We start from the raw sequence: 14,126 nt of genomic DNA on the forward strand, positions 1-14,126 counted from the left end.
TTCACAAGGACGCGCATCTTAAAACCAGGCGTAGCTACGACCGTGGCCCGTCAAGCTTGGTGCACTCGGTGTAAATTCAAATCACAAAGTCGGACGTAGCTAAGACCGACGTTTGAGGGTCATCTTTAAATAGACTTTTCAAAAGTACTGCCCCTCTCCTTCATAACTGCAATATATATATAGTATATACTGACGTGGGAGTTAAGACCAACTTTTTTACGCCCTGTTTCTTATATACTAGTGTAATAATTGGACCAATACGTTGTTCCTATTGGTCCAGAAGACGTTCTCAAAAGTTAATAAATCCGTTTATATACCTCCTGACAGTTCGCAGAGGTAAATAAACGTTTTTACGTACGCATCTGCTCGGCATCTGCTCGGCAACAAAGTAGCCTAAAAAAAAAACTAAAACAACCAAATATGGTTCTTGCACAGGTCCGCAAACTATGGAGGACCAAACCTGCCATATTTAGAAATGAATGAATGAATAAATAAATGTCCACACCCATGCATTTAGACAGAAATAAATGAATACATGTATTAATTAATGCACAATTGTCAATCAATAGTTACTTATAATTTACATGTATTTATGTATTTATTTGTGTATTCACTTATTTATTCATTTATTTATTAATTCATTCATATATTTATGTATTTATTTGTGTATTAATTAATTTATTAATTTATTCATTCATTTATTCATTCATTCATTCATTCCTGTATTTCTTCATCTCAATATGTTAATGAGATGTGTCAATCAAAAATAGGTAGGCGGCATTTGACACACCATTGGCTAATCGTTTTCAACGCGTTGTATTCGATTATGTTAGCCTTACATCCATCCTTGCTGTCATGGACGACATAAAAAGGGCAATTGCCAGAGACTTGGCCAGGCTGGCCGATCTCGTTGAAAACGAAAATGTATGTCCCGACTTCCTACTGTTCCGTGTAGAGGCTATAATGGCAAATATAGGACTTGTAGCTGCTGAAATGGACACAGAGTTAGACCCACCTGTTCTTGAAAACTTGGAACGCGTTGCACACAAAATAGGAGTCTCAAGTGACAGCACTAGCAGGATCGCGGGACGACCTTTATATCCTTTGCCCATCAGTGCCCTTGAGTATACCTACTATCGGGGTTAACAGCTGTTGACATTGCTCGATTGTTTGGAGTTAGCGAAAGAACAATTCGGCGGAGGATGGCCCACAACGGAATAAGGTAACGTTGAATGAACCACTTACTTAGTTAGCTAGTTGATCGAGTAGGCCTTCAGGCAGATAGTCAACCCACCCACCAGTGCAATAAAACTCGCAAGAAGTTAATCTCAGCCTAGTTTACGTTCCCTAACCACTTACAATCTAGTGCAAGATTGTCATTGTTGAGAAAATCTGAAGTGAATATGCCACTGTAACATTGGATCCACAACCAACTCATGAACATTAACTCCAAACTCTATGGAATATTCAGAGTCTCTGACTTGAACACTAAAATGGATGATCAGCAGTTGGATGCCATGGTGACAGAGATCCTACAACATCACCCCAATACAGGGTACAAAATGATGATTGGCTATCTCAACTCTCGGGGCATAAAGATTCAGAGTAAGTTCATTATTGTTTATTTATAATCCTACAGATAGACTGTAGTTTTCCTTAAATTTAAAGTCCACAAAGTACCACTATAATTAATAGCCTTTTGTTTATTTAATTGTTTTTGTCTTGTTTTAAAGAACAACGTATACAAGAGTCCATGCGCCGTATTGATCCAGAGGGTGTTGTGGTGCGCACTCTCATGTTGCAGACAGTGAGGCGCAGACGGTACTCTGTACCAGCTCCAAACAGTTTATGACACATAGATGGAAACCATAAACTAATAAGGTACATAAAGCTTGCCCAGCCCCAGTGTGGCTGTTTTGTGTTGTCTTTCTTGTGATGTGCTTTGTACACCGCAAGAGTTTATAATTGTGTCACTTTATAGTACATCCTATTGCACTTCCATTATCCATCACTGTTGCTGCTACCCTTTTCTATTAATTGAATGCATGTTTGAGGTAAACTATAGTTTACACATTGTTCTTACAATGATCTTATAAGCATTTGTTCAGCTTGTTAAGTAAGATGAAATATTTTGTTTCAGATGGCGCATTGTTGTGCATGGTGGTATTGACGGATTCAGTCGCCTCATTGTTTACCTAAATGCTGCCACCAATAACCGTGCCTCAACCGTGCTGGATAGCTTCAGACAAGCAGTCCATCTCTATGGTGTGCCATCTTGTGTCAGATCAGACAAAGGAGGAGAAAACATTGATGTGGCACACTACATGTTGACCAGCAGAGGGGTAAACAGAAATTCACACATTTCTGGAAGAAGCGTACACAACCAAAGGTATTCAGAATCAGAATTCGGTTTATTCGCCATGTATGTTATACAAACATGGAATTTACTGTGGCAGGGAGATGCAAACACTAAACATATACGAATCTTAAATTAAGTAAAGGTACAAAAGTTTAACAATTCCTAAGAACTAAACAATCTAAGAATAAAACAATTTAAATATAAAATAAAATCTATATAAAAATAAGAAATTCAAAACTCTGTTATATCATGCATCTAAACATTTATGCATTTTAGCAGATGCTTTTATCCAAAGCCACTTCCAAAAGAGAGCTTTACAAAAGTGCATAGGTCACTGATCATAACGAGATAGCCCTAAACATTGCGGGTAGACAAAACATGAAGCATACATTGTGAAACTAAATAAGTCCCAAAGGGAAGAACCATAAGAGCATGTAGTTGAACAAGTTATAGTTAGACAGTTTAACAACATGAACCTCAAAGTGCAAGGGTGTACCTGTGGGAAAGAGCCAGCAACAAAAATAAAATACACAGCAAGTACAATAGTTTTAAGTCAGTTACAACAAAAAGCTGCAACAGTCTTCTTGCTAACCTATTAAAATTCAAATACATCTAAATGTTAACTGGTAATTATTTAGCTGTTATTTTTTACAGAATTGAGCGCTTGTGGAGAGATGTTTTTGGAGGGGTACTTGATCTTTTCTACACCCACTTCTACAACCTGGAGCATGAGGGCCTACTTTATCCAGATGATGAAGTTCACCTCTATGCACTGCACTGGAGCTTTCTTCCACACATACAGAGGCACCTTCAGTTCAAAGATGGCTGGAACCACCACCGACTCCGGACCGAGGGCAATCAGTCACCTCACCAACTCTGGACTCGTCATCAACTAGAGGCAGACCCCTTACAGGTTTGCATGTGTTATGCATGTTTAATCCTTGCAGATAGGAGTTATTTGTATTACTCTATAGCACTTGCATTAAACTGATTTAGTAGATTCTAATTTTTCTTGTTAGATGACACATCTCCACTTAATTTTGTACTCACTAACTTGAGGACTCACGGTAATCTGCATCCTCTAACCAATATATTTCTACCTTTTCTCAAACTCTTTAAAGCCCCATACAGTGTATTGTCGATTTACATTAAGTGATTAAAATCTTTCTATTAGGTCGATGTAGAGTATGGCATCGACTGGGCAGGTCCATTCAGGCCTCGTTGTCAAGGTGTCATTATACCTGAAGTGGAACTTCGGCGCCCACTGACTGAACAGGAAGTTGGGAGGCTGCTGTAATGGCATTTTTTGATATAGTTACTAAGAATGTATTTTTAATAGACTGAGGTTGTGTTTAAACAAATGGATGTTGCAGTTGGTCTTAAGGTATTTATGGTATTGGTTTATGATGCCTGATTGAGAAGCTAGGGGCACAGAGGTTGGGGGATGTTTGAGTTCTGTGGCCTAAAGGGAGATGGATAGATGGATTCAGTTGATCTAGCAGCCCTGACCTTTTGGCCAAGGAGATTGTGTCCTGTGTCCTGTTTGTGTTTCATTAAGGGTATCTTTACTGTCCTCATTTAGAGAAAGAGCCGTGACATCAAAAGACTTTGGTCACTTGACCTGAGGGGTTATATTGTCTTAACTGTCACTGAGCAGTGCTGACCAATCACAGAGTTCAGAAAAACCATTTGATCTAAAGTTTATATAAGGCAGGGTTTTGGGGTTGTTCTGGATCACTCTGGCGAACGACCTGTGGCTAGCACCTCCTTCGTTATGACTGATCACAAAGTACTTTGTTAAATCATGATCTGTATAAGCAAAATAAATTTATTGTAACCGCCATCTCTTGACTATTCAAATGTACACAGTGCCGCTTGAATTTCCACCATTACACTTGGTGGCCAGTACGGGGATCCTCATTGGTCTACGGCGTTCAGCAGGCGGCTCCCCTCGGCGAATTGATCTTCCGGCAAAAAGCCGCCTTTCCTTCCGCCATGCGTGAGACAGCAGGGCCAGGGGGGGCGCCCGTTGGACGTTTTGTGGCTGACGCGGGGTCTTCAAAAGAACCGGTGAGATATTCTTTTGGTTACTGTGTGATATTGAGTTGTCTAAATGTGTGTTTTTTAGGCTATTGTCAATAATTCGGTTAAGTAAGTAATTGGGCAGAGGTAAAACTGTCCTGTACGTGTAAAGTCGTACGAATTAATAAGGTAAGGTTGTTGAACCTACCTTTTACGTGAAAGTCGTAAAAAAAATGTCTGCAGAAGTGTGTCAACGGACACACATAGAGGTAGTGTTGTTGACGAACAAACACATAGAGGGAGATAAATTCACATGTTATATCATGTTATGTGTCTTTTTGAGACCCTAAGGATTAGAATATGTTGGGTTAGTGATAGTTTGAGAAATTGTATTGGCATTGGTGCAGTTCTTATTTATTAACGGCCTAAACGTGATTCTAAGTCCCGAGAGAAAAGTATACTTGTGAGGAAATCAGCTGTGTGAGTGAGTGTTTACAAAGGGTTTGAGTCCCTGAAGGTGGAGAACAAAGAAAAGAAAAAGTTTAGGAAGTATAGGCCTGTGAAATTTCAAAGTAGAGGTTTTAAGTTTGCAACACGCGTGTTCATTTTTGTTTTATGTTTTTTGAGGTTAAAAGAAGTATGAGTAACTAATGGTGTCTATTATTCAAGCTATATACAAATTACAAAAATCAAAATTTTAATTACTTTTCGAAATTTTAATTATTTTTCGGTTTGAATATTTGTAATTTAAGATTGTGCAGTTATTTTCATTGAAAGTTGGGAAGTCGGAATGTAATTGTTTTTAGAAAAGAAAAGGGGTAATTGTGTCTTTATTTTCCGTTGTTGGTTATCGTTTATGGATTGTAATTCTGAAAATGAATGGTCTGGAGACAGAATTGACCTGTCCAAACATCGATTACATGAAGCAAAAGTATGGTAACGATAGTTTATTGCAAATGCAAATATGGATTGATAAATGTGGATTTTCGAGTGTGGAGTCGTTTTGTTTTAAGGACCTTATTGTATTGCGAAATGGGTTCGTGGAGAGAAATAGATACACGATTTTTTTTTTTTAAGTGGAGAAAAGAATAGATTTTAGCCTGATTGGAGAGCTTTTTTTCTGATTGGATGGAGATAGGTAGAGGGATAAAGAAATATTAGGACAGAATAGTGTGGGGAATTTTTCATCTATTTCCCCACAGATTCACGATTGAGATTTTCTGGCTGTTCCGCAAACAAATTTCGCCTCATCCGCAGCCAGGGGTGTTGCGGCAGGATGCGCGGGCGCATGAGGGTTTGCGGGAATGCGAGAACAGAATACGAAGAGGTCAGACATTTGCCATTTCTTCTGACAGCCGGTTATATCTAGGAAAAGTCAAGAAAGTAGGATCCTGGAATGTTTTTTATAGATTTGCTTTGGATTCCCGCAAAGATTGAAGCTTGTGCCTTGACTTGCAATTGCCATTGTGTTTCCAAGAAGGAAAGGTTAAAGTCCTCTCCGGAACAAAGGGTTTGAGTCCCTGTTGTGTTTGGAATAAGCGTGTTGTGGGCTATGGTCAAAGCTGATGCAGAGCGTGTTGACATGCTGTTGAAAAAACATGTAGGCCAACACGAATTGCTAGGTAAGGTCAATCCAAAATGCGTGCTTTAATTGTGGGAATTTGAGCAAAATGTACGTGAATGTCCGGAGATGTGTCATCTTTGTTGAAAGTTTTCTGGAAATTGTGAGCGAACTCTCGCAAAATCAGAGGGGTTCGTGACCGGAAGTTGAGTTTCGAAATGGTGGCGTACAATGTTTATCGGTTGACACTGTTGGTAGAGGAGAGACGATTGTTTTACAACTCTGTGTTAACCGTTATATGTTTGATGTTAGACTTTACATCGGTCTGATTACCGCCAGAAGGCATTTGTTTTTGAAGACGGAGACATTCTGTTTTGAAAATGCTAATGTTAATTCTTTGACTGAATTCTCCACTTGAAAAGAGGCGCATGCGCTTGAGCCTAGCGGAAGTTGATTCTTTCAGTGAAGCTCATTCTGCGTGCAGTGCCCACACGTGAGTGCAAAAAAAAAAAATATATATATCACTCATTTTATTGAGAATTTGACGTTGAATTGTGAAGTATATTGGTTGGGAAAACAGATGTGTGTTTCTGTTTCTTTGTCGAACTTAAGAAAATATTGTGAGTTGCCATACTCTTGATTTGGAAATTATGTACAGACCGATTTTCTATATTATGAGCTTGATTCGTTATTGAATAACGCGCTGGAAATTTAGTGTTTGGGTAGGATAATTGGTAAAGGCCAGTTTTGGCAATAAAAGCGGTATTCATTTGAAGAATTACAATCCCGGGGTTATTGAAACTTTTATAGAAAGTTATGTGTTCAAACGGAAATGTTATGTTGTTTAACCCTTGTGTTATCTTCGGGTCATTCTGACCCATCAGTCATTGTGACCCACCGTCGTATTGCGACAACTTTACCGCATACAAAAACAAAGTGAAGCATTTTCTTTTAACCGTTGGGCTGTCTCAGACCCCCCACATTGCAAAGGTTAAAAGAAAATTATTTTAATTTGTTTTTGTATTGGGTAAAATTGGGTAAACACAATGATGGTTCATTATGAACCTTTGGGTCATGTGACCCGAAGGCAGCACAAGGGTTAAGGAATATTTTTGTTTATGTCTGGAAATGTTCGATGGTTTTATTTTTAATTTTGTGGGAGTTCACAGATGTTACTGTTGTTTAAAGAAATATGTAAAGGGTTATGAAGAAGTGATTAGAAAGATTGAGCCAGTTGAGACCGAATTGCGTTTGTTGTTAAGGGCAAAGGTGCTACATATGTGTGTTTATTGCTGCTGAGATGATTTGTTGAAATGTGTTGGGTTTGGTGGTATTCATATTTACCTATTTAAATGGACTTGAAGTTGAAGCTTTGTCCAACCAGAATGCTAATACATGGGTAAACTGTCGTCCTCTGACGAGTGATATTAGGTGCATATGTAGATTTCGGAGCCTAATTTTTATGTTGAAATTAAAATGGTACTAATGGTTGATAGACTTGAAAAGATAATCCAGGCTGTGACTGTTGGTTAATGGCTAATGGTGAAAACGTGGAGGAAGTGCATTTTGTTCTGTCCTGAGACAAAGGAGAGTCCAGGAAGTTGAATTTGCAACTATGGCAACGACATTGGCTAACAAACTAACAGACCGACAGGCGGGTACAGGCTAGTAAAGGAATTGCAGCTTGATATTTGAGATCCAGGATGAGTAACCGCATGACGCATGCGCAGATGGAAGTTGAGAAATTTACAAAGACGCAAATTTAGAGAAATAGATACATTTGGAGCAAATTTTACATATTAATTTGGTTACTTTTGAAATATGTTACGTGATGAGTATTTTGAGACATTTGCTAACAAGGTTTTGTTTGTTTGAGGACATTTTAAATGAGTTTCAGAAATTCCGAGGAAAGGTGGGGGCTAAAAAAAAAAAAAAGTCCCGTTACGTTGAGTTTTACTGAGGTGATCCCAGAGGGTGTAATTCTGCATAATTATGTGAGTATTAATGGTGAAAGATGTGTCCGTTTAGATGAATTCGAAGTTTGGTGGTTTACAAATGTATGATTTAACATTTGTTCTAAATCCTAGCCAAACAGGGAGGTAGGAGCCTTTCAGACCAGAACTTGTATTTACGAGCGGAAAATCTGTGGTGTGTGATGGTATCCATAAAAATGCAGAAATTAGACCCTGGTTCATAAATTAGTTCTAATTGGATTGGAAAAGTTATACTTTAGCAAAATTAAGTGAATAGCTGGTAAACGCTATCTGTGTTGTTTAAAAGAAATGAAAAAAGGTTGAGAGTTTTTGCTTTGTTCCAGAGCGCGCTGTTTGATGCGAGTTTGAAATGCGCGATTGTTTATTTGAGTTGATTCACTAACAAAGAGTAATTGAGATAGCTGGTAAATATAGGAATATTCAAAGGTGTATACATTACATGCTTTGATAAAACTTTTGAGGTGTTAAAGAATAAGGTTTTGTTTTACGGGTTTATGTTAAATTGTGAATTTAAAGGTTTAAAAGAAAAAGGGAGAGTTTATATTTTCTTTTGTCTTAAGGGCATGGTACAATGTTTTGGGATAAACAGTTAGGCTGTGATGAGGTTGTATCATTATGGTATTGGTTCATAAAGAGGGTTATGATAATTTGGTTTTGAAATAATTTGGGAAGACTCATTAAGTCTGATAAATTGTGGTGTGATGGTTGTGCTAAGTAGCTTGTTCTGGACTGCAGCCAAAGCAAGTTATGAAGTTCTACCTATCTAACCTATATAGAAATATAGATGGGGTATAAGTTTGGTTAATGGTTACATTAAGAACATTTTATGGTCTATGTTTTATTTTGGAATCATACAGATTAAATTCTGGTTTAGGGTAGTGATGCTAGTTTTCTACATGTCTTGGAAAAAGAGAGAGTTGATTTGGTGAATTTAAATACAGGGGAAAATTAAAAGGGAATCTGAAATTTAAAGGTATTCATTTGAACTGTTCCTAAAGGTTTTTTTGAAGAAAAGATAATAAGAGACTAAAAGTTGAGGTTATTCGTAATTTGGCTGTTTTCTAAAATAGTTTTATTTTATACAAATTGGTTCAAAAGTAGTTTACTTCAGTGTAAGCTTGTTAATTCATAAAAGGGAAAAGAGTTAAAATATGTACTGATAGTTAAATACATCATTGGTGTTACATATGATTTTGGGAAAGGTATGGAAACAGGAAGTTTCTTAGTTTGATCTGGGACACAACTTGCTGTATGCAAATGTGGAATTCACTCTAACAATTATGATTATTCCACAGGGAAAATGCTAGTGCTGATACTAGCTGGAGCAGTTTCTAGATTGCCTGAATGCATTGATGAACTAACTAGAATATGTTTTTGATGTTGATATGTTTACAGGAAGTGATGAGATGATGTTGCTATGTCCGGATGAGCCTAACTTGACAAATTTGGGCTTACAGGACTCTTTTGAGGAAAATTGTTGTGTGACCTTGATACAACATTTGTTATGGATTCTTTAAGGGAAGCGCAGGCTTCTTAGAGAGGAAGAGATGACGTTTAGGAATTTATGACTGACTGATGACTGACTGATCTAAACAGAGAGTGACTATGGGGGTTTTATGGTTTTATGAATTTAGCTTCAGTAGTTTGGATTTGTGATAGGATTGTGAGGGTTTGATATGATATTGCTGAGTTGAAAATATTGGACTGTATTTAACCCAGAGTGAGAATTTTGTTTTGTTTGAGTATATTTGATAAGAATTACAGAATACAGCGGACAGATGGAGAAAGGAATGGTGGAATGGAGATTCGAACTTGGACTAATCCACAAGAAAATGCGTTTTGGAAAAAGGAAGGATATGAGAATAAAAAATGGAGGTTGTATGGTCTGCATAAAACATTTATCTTGAGATTTTGCTAAGTTAACACATGGAAAGATCATGCCTCTACAGTTTGTGTGATATCAAGAAGAATGCATTATTTTAGCATACAAGAGGATTTGTAATGGATGCATAGTCATTTTGTTAATACTTCATATGTGGGACAAGTATTATGAGAAAAGGAATTTAAACACGATAAGCTTCACAGTTAAGGTTAGAGAAACCATTTGGGTATTGATAGATGGATTTTGTAGAGTTCAATTTTTGGAGAAGTGATACTGTTTAATGATTGTTGATGGGAAGAAGTTTTAGACTTCTCAGGGGCTCAGTGATCAAGCTTTTGTTAATTTAGATTATTCTTCGATGGGATTTTTCTTTGAGGTTATGTAATGATAATGGGTCACACTTGTTTAAGGAAGTTATTTTGGTGTTGATAGGATTCAACATTGTGTTAATCACTTCAGTTGAATGAGAGAACAGAACTTTGAAGACTAAGTCAGACGACAAGAAGTCAGTTACCTTTAACTGACCTCTGTGAGAATGTGCTTGTTTATCACTGTGCAACCTTTTTGTAGTCTATTTTGTGTGAGATTCACAGGCAGGTGAAGGAGGCTATTCCTATGACTGGACCGCTGCATGATTTGATACCAGATGACTGGATCGTGGTGAAGGACCTGAAACGCCTGGTAAAACCCAAGGTGGACGGGGCCATACCAGATTCTCCTGACGACTAATCCGGCGGTTAAGATCGAGGGGAGAGCAACGTGGATACACGCTAACCATTGCAAGCGTGCACCTTGTCTGGAGACGGAAGCAGAGGATACGCGTTCTGCGTAGTACCAAGGAAATTTCCGAGCTGTACGTGAAGTGCAGTGTCGTTGAAAGTTGCCCTGAGCAATTTGATCGTCGTTTGCAATCGATTCGACTAGACTACACCGCCAGACAGAAGTTTGTCTACAAGCCAACTGAAGATGGCCACTACGGATGCACGACCATGGCATCAGTTCCGACAACCTGGACTTTGTGGTATACGGGGTGCAGTGGGTTTTGTCTTGGGAATGGCATTTCTTATTGCTCTTAATGTATTTTTGCTTTTGTATTTGAATAAAAGTATGCATAATTCTGATGATACTATGACAATAGATCCAATGACTTCAACTGTTTCACCTGCAACGTTCCAGATGTTGAAAAGTGATGAGAGAGAGAGGTTGTAGATGAAATGGAATCGGAGATGGAGTTTAATTCTTGGTATAAGTTAGCAACATATTCAGTAAAACAAGTTTTAGGCGAAGAACACCCACCATGTGTGTATTGCCAGCCACTTAAGGATGTTTCACTGATTATGCCAGCACCATTTAATTCAACTAGTTGTTATGATTTTAATTACCATCGAATTATTTCAGGTGACATTGATAAAACGAGATATGTGGACAGTAGTCATCTGGTTTTGTTCAGGAATTGTCCAGTCTGTCCCACTAACTGCTATCATTACCAGAGTTCTAGTGCTTGGTATTTAAATTCCAATCTAGGATGTGCAGCAGTACGTCCTATGCTTACTGGACCAATTGAGAACGAGGGAACGGAAGATGTTCTGATTGATTTTGTTATAGTTCCAGGGCAAAAGTTTGAGTGTTTTGAGAAAAGTTCCGATATTGTTAAAACAGTATTCGTGGGGAACTTTAGTGAAGGGAAAGTAAAGATTGGAACTTGTGGACATACTTGGGTGGTAAATCCATACTGTGAGGCGATGCAGTTTAGAGATGTTAATGGGACTTTACACCCTTGTTACAAGTATAGAAGCTCTGTTCGTGTGGATAGTGAGGGAAAACATCATACTCCACCACCTTCTGGCCCATTGGTATATCCAGGACGCGATATAGCTGATATATTTTGGTATTGTGGGGGTAGAATTAGATCACGTTTACCAAAAGGATGGGTGGGAGTGTGTGCTAAGGTGATGTTAGTTAGTAAGACGTTGATTAAGCCTTTAGGAAATGTGACGGTTGATTCAGGCAGACAGAGACGAGCTGCTCCTGTTGGTTCTTTTGATAGTGGAATTTACATAGATGATATTGGAGTACCAAGAGGGGTGCCTACTGAGTTTAAAGCTAGAAATCAAGTAGCTGCAGGACTAGAATCATTCTTTTGCGTACATTGTACGGTTAACAAAAATGTGGATTGGATTAATTATATATATTATAATCAGCAAAGTTTTATTAATTACACTGTTGATGCGATTTCTGGATTATCAGAACAATTGGCTAAGACTTCAGAGATGGCATGGCAAAACAGGATTGCTCTAGACATGTTGTTGGCTGAAAAAGGGGGTGTTTGTGTACTTTTCAATAATACATGTTGTACGTACATTCCCAATAATACAGCGAGTGATGGGTCAGTCACTAAAGCATTATCAAGCATGCGTACTTTGAGATTAGAATTGTCTGAACATTCTGGATTTGATGATTCAAAAGGAGTTTGGTCATGGATTGACGGTTCTTGGGAAATGTTTGGTAAATGGAAGGCAGTTCTTCTGTCTGTTTTGTGTGGAATAGGTGTCATTTTGTTGATACTATTGTTTTTGGCTTGTTGTCTGTTTCCCTGTGTAAGGAAGATTGTGGAAAAGACAATGGCTAAATCATTTGCTGTTCAAATGATGAACTATAGTCCCTTAGAGGATTCTGACTGGGTTCCACCATTTAAGGATGAAGAGGCTACTGTGAGTGATATGTAATTCTCTTGTTATTTTTGGGGTTATGTTTTGATTAAAGGGGGTTACTTTATTTTCTTGCATCCATATCTGTATGGATGTTTTATATTTTTGTATGCTTATGCTTTTGTATGCCTTTGTTGTTTAAAAAAAAAAAGTAAGGAATGTAATGGCATTTTTTGATATAGTTACTAAGAATGTATTTTTAATAGACTGAGGTTGTGTTTAAACAAATGGATGTTGCAGTTGGTCTTAAGGTATTTATGGTATTGGTTTATGATGCCTGATTGAGAAGCTAGGGGCACAGAGGTTGGGGGATGTTTGAGTTCTGTGGCCTAAAGGGAGATGGATAGATGGATTCAGTTGATCTAGCAGCCCTGACCTTTTGGCCAAGGAGATTGTGTCCTGTGTCCTGTTTGTGTTTCATTAAGGGTATCTTTACTGTCCTCATTTAGAGAAAGAGCCGTGACATCAAAAGACTTTGGTCACTTGACCTGGGGGGTTATATTGTCTTAACTGTCACTGAGCAGTGCTGACCAATCACAGAGTTCAGAAAAACCATTTGATCTAAAGTTTATATAAGGCAGGGTTTTGGGGTTGTTCTGGATCACTCTGGCGAACGACCTGTGGCTAGCACCTCCTTCGTTATGACTGATCACAAAGTACTTTGTTAAATCATGATCTGTATAAGCAAAATAAATTTATTGTAACCGCCATCTCTTGACTATTCAAATCTACACAGTGCCGCTTGAATTTCCACCATTACACTGCCAAACCCAGAAGGTTCTTTCTCCAATGTGTTGGATGTATACACACAATCTGTGGCCATATTGTCTGAAATTCTTAACTAGGCAACATAGGTATATACCTTGTCTGTAAAAAGATCTGGAATCCAGAAATGCAGAATACAAAACTTGACATTGAATTCCAGACTTTAATAAGTGTCAGATACAGTAACAGTTATTGCATTTTTTTCAAACACGCTGTCAATATTGACATTACATAATCAGAACTATTGAAATGTATGATCCTTTTTGTAATACTTGACTGATCTACTAGTGCTGTAAAGTTGCAACAATTAGAACACTGCTTAAACATTAAAGCATCCATCAACTTACAGAGAATAAAGGCAACTGTATAGCCAAAATGCACTTATTAATAAACCAGATGTAAAACAAACTTTTTATGTGAAAGGTTTTGTTCTCTTAGAAACAGCTGTAATGTTTTTTCTAATTAAGCCCAAAGCCAACATCTGTCACACTAGTTACCATGGTCATGTCTGCTTTAAATGTTTTATATTCCAAATAATGGTTGGGCAACTTCAGAAGACAGAAGCATGTCGATGATTTAGGAAGGCCAACTTGATTCACAACTTCAAGATCTAGGGATTTTGGAGGTACTTCCCATCCGGTCCAAAACTTGAGGAGCTGTTCTAGGGATTTTGGAGAGGCTAAAAATAATGACATGAAATCAAAACATTACAAATGATTGCTCCTTTCATGAATTATTTATAGTAATAAAGCATACCATTCTCTATGTAGTCACGGAGGAAGCTGGTGATCCGGCAGAGATCTTCCAGAGAGACATCCTCGTCACCATCTTCAGT

The 14,126-nt window shown here is 37.9% G+C and overlaps 1 long non-coding RNA gene across 1 annotated transcript; it reads left to right on the forward strand.

Moving 5' to 3' along the window:
• The first annotated feature begins 712 nt into the window (after positions 1–712).
• Positions 713–3,651, forward strand: LOC134039644 (uncharacterized). Its single transcript, XR_009932809.1, has 6 exons — positions 713–1,222; positions 1,472–1,605; positions 1,734–1,881; positions 2,141–2,389; positions 3,014–3,272; positions 3,534–3,651. It is a non-coding gene; the product is annotated as an uncharacterized LOC134039644 (long non-coding RNA).
• Positions 3,652–14,126: the final 10,475 nt, after the last annotated feature.

The sequence above is a fragment of the Osmerus eperlanus genome, chromosome 19, assembly GCF_963692335.1.
Source record: "Osmerus eperlanus chromosome 19, fOsmEpe2.1, whole genome shotgun sequence".
Lineage (NCBI taxonomy): Eukaryota > Metazoa > Chordata > Actinopteri > Osmeriformes > Osmeridae > Osmerus > Osmerus eperlanus.